Below are 12,430 nucleotides of genomic sequence, written 5' to 3' on the forward strand. Positions count from 1 at the left end.
TCACCGAAGTTTAGCAACATTGATCCGTGACAGTACTAAAATGGTGACCATTTGGTAATATCAAGTGCTGCATGTGCTCTAAGCATTGAGATAGATCGGCAACACCGGTCTATTCTTGCCGTCAAAACACTGCTTGAAATAATGCAGCACTGCCACGATCCCAGAGGGTTAAGCGACTCAACCATCCATCGTCCACATCTATTATACTGAAGTCGTATTTCTGTTTGTTTGTTTGTGACGTCATAGTAGATTACGTCATACATTATCTCATGGTCGATTATGTAATATATGGCGTCATAGCAGATGTAATATATGACTATATTGTTTCGACCTGGCAACGCCGGGTATATACAGCTAATATATATATATATATATATATATATATATATATATATATATATATATATATATATATATATATATATATGTATGTATAAAAAATGAAAATAAAAATACCAGCGGTGGTTGACGTTACGTTTTGAGAAAATACACTATAATATAAACAGACATAAAAATAAAACAAATACCTCACTAGTAACCAAACATCTTTTCATTCCCACCCACACCAAAAATTTAAAAATCAACGACACTCTTAATAGACTTGGTTTTCACTTGATACAAACAACTTCCACAACAATAAAACATACATTAATAACTACCAAGCACTCTCCCAAAACCCTCACATCCGACGCCGGTATATATTCCATCCCATGTAACAACTGTCAACAAGCGTACATAGGTAAAACACAGCGAAAATTGAAATTAAGACTTTACGAACACAGAGGAGATATAAGGAATGGTAACGCCCTAAATGCACTCTTTTGCAGAACACGATCACTCATTTAATTTAGATCATGCGAAAATAATAAAATACGTGATAGATAGAGCTAAAAGAAGACTTTTAGAATCAACACTAATATTAAATACTAATACTATTACGCAAAGAAAAGGCTTCTACCATTTAGCCTCGAGCATAGGGAAAATAATTATCAAAGAACAAAATATCAAAACAGATCCTGGCTAACCGTTTTTCCTTAAATATTTCAACAAAATGAATAAGTTTACAAAAAGAAAAAACTGTACATATTTATTTCACGCATTTTTAAAAGTGTATATATAGACATTGAACAACCCAACCTTCCCATACGCACACATGTTTGTCCTTCCCGACATGGGTAGGATTCAAAAACTGTTCTCTTTTTCGTATGGTCTATGACTTTTTCTTTTCTTGCATTTTTACGTCAGTATCCTGAAGATGTCCTCTGAAATAAGGACGAAACGTTGGATATTTTAATAATTTCATTCGATTTTTCTTTTTTTCTCAAAACGTAACGTCAACCACCGCTGGTATTTTTATTTTATATATATATATATATATATATATATATATATATATATATATATATATATATATATATATATATATATATATATATACTAGCATTTCAGCCCGGCATTGCCTGGGTGTTTTGAGGTGTATGCTGAGAAAAAAAGAAAGGTCATTTTTTTTAAATTTTGACCCCTATTATGACCCCCTTAATATTTATTGTCTTGGGCTCAAATCAAATTATTAATTTAGATCCATGTCCAAGAGACCTATATCTAAAATTTCAGGTGTTTAGACCCAAAATTGTCGGAGTTTGGTATAGTTGTAAAAGGTCAAATCGTCGAACTTTGACCCGTTAATCGCAAAATTTATGGACGAAAACCGATCACATCGATTTTCCCAAATCTCAGTACCCAGTATATCAAATTTCGAGTCTGTAGACTTAAAATTGATAGAGTTATTGCGTAGGCAAATGTAGATACACAGGCGCACACACAGACACTTTCACTTTCATAGATATATAGATATATATAGATATTTACTGATATATAGATATATATATAGAGATAGATAGATATAGATATTTATAGATATATAGATATATATATATATATTGGTGCAAAAGTGTTTGCTGATTTAAAATTTTATCTTGAAAATGACAACCTGTGTTGTCAAAAACCTTTATTCATAACAATAACGACTTTTCTCTATAACTTTATTACACCTTTCAAGGAACTTATAAATGTCTTATATCTAATATTGATTAGGTTGTGATGCAAACTAATAATCAAACTCATGGTCAATCTCCTCTCATGATGTTTACCTGAGGCCATCTAAATGGTTTAATAATCCCTGAAATAAGAGATAATCATGTGAAGCTCATTGGAAATATAGGTAGGATATGATAAGACTTTCCGATCAAATTCTCCTAGGAGGTCTTTCATCAGTAGTGCTGTGTGAGGATGAGCATTATCATGATGGAAAATGACTCCTTTTTTTTTACTTAAAAAAGATCGTTTATGGGCGAAAATATTTCAGAAAAATATGAACGATCTTTTAATAATCTGAATGAAAAAGTTATAAATTAATCGTGTTAATATATTTAAAACAAAAAAATGGGTCCCTCAATCTTTTACAGATTATGGAGACACACAAAGGGATGCCTGCACGTGAAAGTCTTATTGGCAGAAGGTGCGCAATCTCTAACCACACCTCCCCTGAGTCGATATTGTTTAACACCAGTGGCAAGTGAAGTGTACAAGACGACTAGAAACAAATGCCTAGATAAGCGGAGAACCAGTACAGCGCCTAGAATTCCCAAATGGTACTAACCAGGCTCGCCGTTGCTTAACTTCAATGATCTAATGTCAACGCGATTATGCCGTAGTATGTTTAAGTAATAACAATATGCATAAAATAAATTATAATAGTTATAATAGATAGATAACTAGATAGTTATCCATTGTCTGAAGAAAAAAAAGAAAACAGTATTTTCAATCATGTCCGAACCCTAACCCCACACGAGCACATTCAAGAGGTCTTTCTCCTGCATTCCTTCCACCATGTCAATTTCCTGAATGAACACCTCCAAAATTTGATCATTCAAATCTCCTGCCACAAATGTTTCCACCTCAACAGCTTTTCTATTTACAATAATAAACCTGTCATAACATACTTTGCAGCTTCAAACCATTAAGTGGTGCATGAAAGTTAGTGTCGGGAGGATTAATCGGAATCGGGAATCGAAAAAATCGGAGGTTTTTGGGGTATCGGAATCAGAATCGGAAAAATTTTAACTTATTTTCTGATACTAAAACCGATTCCTAAAATTATAATTTTCATTTGATTTTGGTTTAAAAACATCTTCCACTGCTTGTGGTAATAAGAAATTAATACATATTTATTGATTTAAACTTCCAGTAAGACTAAAAATCTCAAGACCACCCACGCACATGTGTATTTTTACGTTTGAGAGACTAAAGGGACATTTAAAATGTGTTTTTACATTAATCGGGTAAAAATAACACTTTTATAGTCAAATATTTTGAGATTTATAGAGACTCGGAATCGAAATCAGTAATTGTATCGGAATCGGGAATTTTGTACCGAATCGGTAATCGTATCGGAATCGGGACTAATATTGAAATCGTCCCATCACTAATAAAAATATAGTGCTATGAAAATTGTTTTACCAACTATCAACTTCAACAGTATAACTCGGCAAAAAACTTTTGCACTGTCCTAATATATATATATATATATATATATATATATATATATATATAAGGAGAGCAAAACGTAATTGTATTCGAATTGGGAAAAATATGGGAATCGCCCCATCACTAATATATATATATATATATATATATATATATATATATATATATATATATATATATATATATATATATATATATATAAGGAGAGCAAAACGTAATTGTATTCGAATTGGGAAAAATATGGGAATCGCCCAATCACTAATATATATATATATATATATATATATATATATATATATATATATATATATATATATATATATATATCAGTTTCAAAAGGAAAAAACAAACAAAATCAACATTTTTTTTCCTTTTGGAACTGATTTTTAATTCACAATTATGAATCATTTTACTCAATAATAATATAGCTCTAGGATATATTTATTTTTCTTTTACATAGGCGTCACCACTTATCAAGGCCGATCGGCCACTCAAGGATAAGAGTTAAAGAGTGTAGAGTAGTCAAAAGGACAATATAGTAATCAATAGTAATGGAAGTTCGGTAAATTTGTTACCTTAAGTGGAACGGCTCATCAGAAACTTGTTCACGTTGGACGTGAAGACAACCATATTATAGACAGTTGGAAAGCAGGAAAACGGAAGACAATTCCACAGGCGTGCAGTTCTAAGAAAGAAGCTTTGATCATGGAATCTATGTTTAGGTTTACGCACAGATAAAGAGTGGAGCAAACTAGTGATAGTGTTTTCAGCTAGTCTAGTGTTTCTTGTGAAAGTTTAGCGAGGGGGGACTATAGGTAGAAGCTCAGTCGAACACTTTCCATGAAAATAACGATAAAGCAGAGAAAACTTGCAACATCTCTTCTGTGATATAGAGGTTGCAGTGAAGAGAAAAGGACATCTCCCACCAGGCCACGAAGTCTATTTTGAAACCTATCAAGGCAGGACAAGTCTTTTCTAGCAGCTACTGCCCATATGTGGCAACAGTATTCCATCCTTGGACATATCTGGCTCTTATATAGATAGAGAATTGCATCAGCAATGAGATATCTACTGGATCGATAGAAAGATCCGGCCTTGGCAACAGGTTTGATGTATGTATTCCATTTAAGATCAGGAGTAAAGGTCAAGCCCAGAAGCCTGTCAAAACTTGAGGCCTCCCCAAGACGAGAGCCATTCATTTTAATTGATGCCAGATGGGGATCAGAACGTTGATGATGTAAAGATAGAAGCTTAGTTTTAGATGCATTAAAAGTAACCAGCCACTTCTTTCCCCATTGTACAACGTGATCAAGATCAGAGGATAGAGACTCGGAGAGAACTTGGTCGTTTACTGTCTTTGATGTGCTACCATAGATGGTAGTGTCGTCAGCAAAAATGTCTATGAATGATGAAGGATATGATTTGGAAGATCATTAATGTAGATCAGGAAAAGAGTTGGGCCCAGGATGGACCCCTGAGGGACTCAAGCATTTATACTGTGAGCTTCTGATTTTTGCCCATCAACTACTACTCTTATGAGAGAGAAATGATTTAATAATTGAGAAGACATTTCCAGCTATACCATAGCTGGAGATCTTGTGAAGTAAACCTTTATGCCATACCCTATCAAAGGCCTTTGATATGTCAAGAGCACTTGCCCTAAAAAGGTTGCCTCTGTCGAGAGATTCGCTAATCCTATGAGATATAACCATTAGTACATCTGCTATAGATCTAGCTGAACGGAAACCATATTGTATGTTACTAAGAAGGTTATTTTTGCTGAGATGGTTGCTTACTTCTCTATTTAACACCGATTCTAGCAACTTACTCATGACGCACAGGAGACTTATTGGCCTGTACTGAGAGGAGGATGAACGATCACCTGAATTCTTAAATACAGGGCATACTGATGAGATTTTCCAGGGTGATGGGAAGCAATTTTCCGTAAGACAACGTTTAAACAGTTTTGTAAGTATGGGTGCTAGTTCTGGTTGAAGTTTTTTGAGTACTATAATTGGAATACCGTCAGGGCCGGTTGCTTTACTGGAATCAAGGTTTTTGATTAGCTTGGCAACATCACATACAGATATTTGTATATCACATAGTGTGTTTTCTGATACAGGAGGAAATATATATATATAATATATATATATATATATATATATATATATATATATATATATATATATATATATATATACCTATTGAGCTTATTATATATCTTCCGTGATATGGGTACTGTTTTCTTTTAAAAGTATTAATACATTTACTAATACATTAAAATGAATTCTGCTCTTTAGACTCCAGGTCTAATTCCCTCATAAAATATAAAACACACACACACACACACACACACACACACATATATATATATATATATATATATATATAGCGTATTTAATCGATTAAGCGCAGCCCACTGTTTGTTTGTAAACAAACTGACAGTTTTAGCACTTTGCGACGGGCAAATGCTAATTTAATAGGCATTTGAGGAGAAATATTTACGGGCACTGATTCTTTGTTAGGGCTGCCGACTGTGAACAGGATGGTTGTAGGTTCGATCTATGGCTGGGAAAAGGTGTATACTAGTCGCACTGATGAGTTGTGATACAATGAAACTACTGTATGTGGATGACTACAGGGTGACCTAAAAAAACGGTCCGCATTTCGTATTAGGTCCCGTTTCTTAGTGTTTTGTCCGAATAAGATGAAACTTTGGTCATAACTAGTTTATTATATTCAAAATATTACATCAAAACACTAGGGTCTTTGGCTTTGTTGTCTCCGTTCTGCAGCATATGTTCTAGATGGTCTCCATTTAGCTCCGTGCATTTCTTGAGGTGCAGCACGAAGTTGTCCGTGATGTTCTTACAGACTGAATTGGTAATGGCTCTCATCTCCTCCCTGATAGCTTTATTGAGTTCCGTGATGGTTCTGGGTTTCCCTGCATAGAATCTGTCCTTAAGATAGCTCTAAAGAAAAAAATCTGGGGGGCTTCTGTCCAGGCTATTGGGTGCCCACTCAAAATCAGTCTTGAGACTGATCATTCGGACTCCGAAATTCTCTTTCAGCTAATTTCGGGACAGGTTTGAGGTGTGAGAACTTGTTCCGTCCTGCTGGAACCAGAAATTGCTCATGAGCGACGAGTAGATCGTCTGGAGCTCACTCTTGAAAGATTTGAGGACCTCCACATACCGCTCCATTGTGACTGTCACTGTTGCGCCAGATTCTTCAATGAAGATTAGTCTCATGATGACTCTGGCCGAGATTATAGCCAACACCGTGTACTTAGGAGAGTGCAGAGGATTGATGGCTTCTTCCTTGGGTCAGGAGGACCCCCAGAAGACATTTGTCTTGGAGTTCGCCTTTCCATCAAGATGGAAATGGGCTTCATCTGAGGTCCAAAGGAGGTTAAGGAAACTTGGTGTCTCCTCGATCTTCTCGAGTATCTTGACTGCCGTAGCCCTTCTCTGCTTCTTGTCTGAGGCTGTAAGGGTCTGCAGAGTGTTATTCTGTATGGGTAAGCCCTGATATCGTTCAGCAGCACGCTCCTGCAAGTCTCACGGGATATACCAAGGGACTGACTTCGCTTATGCACAGAGCATTTCGGACTCTGCTGGAGAGACTCTCACTCTTTCGACCAGCTCGGCTGTTCGCTTCTTGGTACGTCCCTAGTGGTTTATACGGTTCTCTCTGGAAGCGTTGAGGTTCTTCGCGGTCCCATATTTCTCGCAGTAGTCAACCCAGTTCTGAATTCTGCTTTTGGATGGAGCCTTTTCACATTATAACTGATGCATGAAACTGTCCTGGGTTTTCTTAAATGTGCCTGTCTTGTAGTAAAATCTACAGTGTATTCTTTGTCCCATCTCCCACTGGGGTGTTGGTGTACTCATGGTCCTTGATTCTGCCATGTCCTGTAAAATAAGGGCAATCAATGAATAAATAATGGAGATATCACATAAAGTGTACATGGGCCCGTTTTTTGGGGGTCATCCTGTATATATGCGTTTTTTATTAGTGATGAAACGATTCCGATATTTTTCCCGATTCTGATACAATTACTGATTCTGTACTAAATTTCTGATTCTGATAAAATTACTGATTCAGGTACTTTATAATTTTTTTAATATTTAGCTATAAAGTTGTTTTTTGTGCCAGTTACCCTAAAAAAATATGTTAAAGTGCAGATATTTTCTCGAATATAAAAATACCCTTGTGGGGGATGGTCTCTAGATTTTAGTTTTGCTGGGAATCTAGAATCAATAAATATTCATTATTTCATTATTACTATAAGCAGAGTTACATTTTCTTTTAAACAAAATCAAATAAAAACAAGTCAACTGAAAAATCGTTTTGGGCATCGGAAAATATTCACAAAATTTTCCGATTCAAATTTCAGTTCTGATACCTCAAAAAGTTCCGATTCTCGATTCCAATTAATCATCCTAATATATATATATACATGTATATATATATATATATATATATATATATATATATATATAGTAAATTTTAAAATATATATGGCGATTAAGCTACACTGAATATTCCGCATTTCATCCACTCTAGCATTCTTCAGGCTTATGTGCATAAGCCTGAAGAGTCCTAGACTGGATGAAACGCGGAATATTCAGTGTAGCTTAATCGCCATATATATTTTATAACTTACTAACTAGCTCTACCTACGTATTGAGCACTTTTGAAGTAAATACTTAAAGTTTACGCATAAATTTATACTTTTGTATATTGATTTTATGTGAGTAAATTAAGTATATATATATATATATATATATATATATATATTCTGCTTAGTTACACGTGTTTCGGTTCCAAATCGTATCAGCGATCCAGTACCTTAATCAAACATTACAGAAATGGTTATTTTGGTTAGAAAAATGATATTAGAAGAAGCACACAAACAGGCAGGAGTAAGAATTTCAATTCTAATTCGACAACAGTTATATATATATATATATATATATATATATATATATATATATATATATATATTAATTTACTTATTGTGAACTATTATCCTAGTCTTGCCTTTATCATGTGGTAACGGCGACGGGATAGGAACTCCGAAGTTCCTAACTGCATCCTCAGCAATTACTGCCTTCCATAGTTGTTGTTGTCTCACCACGTTACCACCTAACGAAGGTCAGAGGAATAGTTGGCCGAAACGTCGTAAAACAATTAAAAAAGATGAGGATAATAGTCCGCAATAAATACATTAGTAAATAATACTCAACTCAATAATACATTCCAATTAAATAATATGTGTGTGTGTGTGTGTGTGTGCGAGCACACGTGCGTGTATAAAGCGTTCAAGTGTCAGCATGACATACTAAGATGGGGGCGGGTTTATATGGTGCCCCAGAACTTGAACACAATCACGTGTGATGTAACATCGCATGAGAATTCGAGGAGGCATCTTCTCTATCCAACCAGAAACTGACATATGTAGATGAGCAAACGAAGCTGTCTAATCCTAACAGCACTCCAACCCCTTGCATGCAGTATGTGCGTGTGCGCGTGCGTGCGTGCATGCGTGTGTGTGTGTGTGGGTGTGTGGCAATAAATTCCAGAGAGAGCATTTTAATCAACGCACAAATTTCAGGAACCCAAAGGAATAAAAGTGTTGCAAAATCGCAATTCTGTTTCGCTGTTTGTGGAAGAGAGATTATCATGACGCAACCATATGTGATCCTGTAAGTATTGAGATAACACCAACTGACTGAAAAAGTATTTATACTTTCAAATACTTAATTCACACCAGACAATTTCATATTATCACTTTAAGGATACCGTGCTACTATGGTATCGACCAGATTTATACGGGTGCAACCTGAGTGGGGAGTTTCACAGCAAGATGCTTGTTCACACATAGGAGAGTAAAAAGTGGATCTTCGGTTTACTTTCGACATCTTCATAACTTTTCCTTCCCTTATTTTGTCTATTAGTCCTCATGTTCCCATTTACAATGCCTCCCCATGAGACAGAGTTAGACACCTGGGTCGTTTTTTAATGTGGAGAAAAGGAACAAAAATAAAAAATTGTCTCAGTCGTGAAGGATTTCTCCTCCACTGACAGAGAACAAGAAATTGAAGTGCAGCATCTGAAGAACAGATGGTATTTATTTGCTCCCCCACCGAGCAAATTAGGCACAAGGCCAATTTTTAATGTGAGGAGTGAAGGGAGGGGGAAGGGAAAAAGGGGACCAGCTCCCGAGAGGTGGGAAATGGGAGCTGGTTAATGGTCAGGCATGTGGGGTTGCCCCCACATCTGGTCTTTGCTAGTCATAGCTTGCAGTATCTGCCGGAACAGATACTACACTTTGATCATGACCCGAAGGCCAAATATTAGTCCTCGTGTTATGCAAGTCATGTTTCCAAAGAAAAGGTGGATGAATTAGTGTTTTTTTTTGGGGGGGGGATCAAAAACTCTGTTATTGTTGGCTTGTTCGTTTTTTTTTATTTTGACGTAATTTTTGTTAACTATTTACCTTGCCTGACACAATTTCTATTAAAAACAAAAACAAAAAGAACATTTACATTTCTATGCCTGTATTCTGTTAGAGACATAAATGCAGAGAATGAGTTCTTAAGGCAAGTGCCCAAAATAAAGATACTCTTCCTACATCTAAGGATTTTTACAGTGAATGGGGAGCAATTTTGCTGCTAGTCGAATCACTCGGGGTTAATTATTTCTTTTAGGGTAGTACAAGTGGAGCAAGCTCATATGTATGTTCGTTCTTTGGTTCTTGTTTTAAGGCAGATAACTGATCACGGTCTTGTGATTGTATGTTTGTAGCCATTGATTTCAAACATTTTTTTCGTTCAAAGCAACACAAAATTACAATTCAATTTTTTTATCAATTCAATGCAATTTATTTGGAAAGAAAAAAACAAACAAAACAATCATGCTTACTCACCATGTAGGGAAAACATGGCAGACATTTATATAGAATAGAATACTGTAAACGAACACATGCCTCGATTCGCCTTTAATTGTTGGTGCATGTATTACCTCTATTGATAGTCTATTCCAATTAAGAAAACAGCCCACATTAAGTTTAATCGAAATTACTGGTGAAATAGGTTTTTTTATGCATTTTCACCCCAAACAAGGTACAGTGCAACTTAGATGTGGCACATAATTTGTAGAGATACTATGTCGGGAGTTGAGCATCAAGATGTCTGTTTACATTACACTTGACTTCTGCATGTTAGTACAGTCAGGAAAGCAGGAACCCGGAAGGGAATTCCAGAGTCTAAGAATCCTAGGGAAGAAACTATTAGAGTAGCAGTCTTTCTGGTATCTGGAGATTTATTGTGCAGAAGTCAGGTTTTGCTGCTTGTTACGTAGGGTTTGTAGTTCATCAGAGCAGCTACTATTAAAGTACTTGTAAAACAGGCAGAAGGATGCAACATTTCGTCGATGAAACAAAGGTTGAAGCCAAGCTGACCTATTAGTATGGCGACTTGATTGTATGGTGATTGAGCTCTGTCTAAGAAGGAGAGATTAGTAGCAGATGCACCACCCCAAATCTGGCAACAATCTATATATCTATAGAAGTGAAAATGTCTGTCTGTGTGTCTGTGTACATTTCCCTACCAAATAACTCTGTCAATTTTCGGTCTAGAGACTTGAGGTCGAGATTTTACATAAGGAGTATTGAGATTTTGAAAAAAATTTTTAATCGGTTTTCGGCCAGAAATTTGGCTGTCAAGGGGTCAAAGTTCAACGATTTGACCTTTGAAAACTCTACCAAACTCCTCTGACAATTTTGCGTCTAAACACTTGAAATTTCAGATGTAGGTTACTTGGACATAGATCGAACTTTTTAATTTGATTTGTGTCCAAATAAATAAAGGTTAAGGGGTTCAAAATTTGGTTCAAAGTTTTTAAAAAATTAACCTCTGCGGTCTCTACTAAACTACTCAGCCAATTTCTGGTCTAAACATTTGAAATTTTACATAAAAGATATTCAGAGATAAGGCAATCTTTTAAACCGGATTGGGTGGAAAATTTGAGCTGCCAAGGGTCAAAGTTCAAAAGATTTGACCTTTGCTGTGTCAAGCAAACTACTCAGCCAATTTTAGGTCTAAAGATTTGAAATTCATACATAACGAGTATTCAGACATGCGACAAGAATTTTAATCAGTTTGGGGGCGAAAATTAAGCTGCTAAAAGGTCAAATTTGAAAGAGTTGACCTTTGCAGATTCTACCAAATTCCTCAGCCAATTTTGGGTCTAAATACTTGAAAATTTAGATCTAGGTAACTTTGACATAGCTCACACTTTGTATTTTAATTTGAGCCGAAAATAATTCATGTTAAGGGAGCGAAATTGGGGTCAAAGTAAAAAAAATGATCACTGCAGTCTCTACAAATTATAGTCTAAACATTTGAAATCTTACAACATGTGCATTAACACGTAGAGAACGTTATGAACAGTACATAGGGCCCGGGCAAAGTCGGGCTGAACTGCTAGTACTCCACACAGTAGTGGTACAGAATACTCTCAGGTGTAAGTAACTTTCTAGCACAATAGACTAAAGACTAAAAGATCCAAGGTATATAATAATGCCCATCGAAGAGATTGTAAACTAAAAACCATGTAATAGGTTGCATTCGAGGAAGAAAATGGTAAAAATTTGGACTCGTCTTTCACATGGCAGATTCGATAAATCCTGCATCATATGAGTAGCTAATCTTTGAATTCTCTCCAGGTATTAAATATGCGTAAGAGGTCTGGAACCATATTCTAACAATAACAAAGGGAGACATAAACAATTGTTGTCAAATTTATATTTACAAAAACAAAAGTTATTTTTTGGGAGAAGTTGGAGATTTCTCTTAGTGATTAAGAAACACAAAAT

This window comes from Euprymna scolopes, chromosome 17 (genome assembly GCF_053919585.1).
Source record: "Euprymna scolopes isolate OS-2025 chromosome 17, ASM5391958v1, whole genome shotgun sequence".
Taxonomy (NCBI): Eukaryota; Metazoa; Mollusca; class Cephalopoda; order Sepiida; family Sepiolidae; genus Euprymna; species Euprymna scolopes.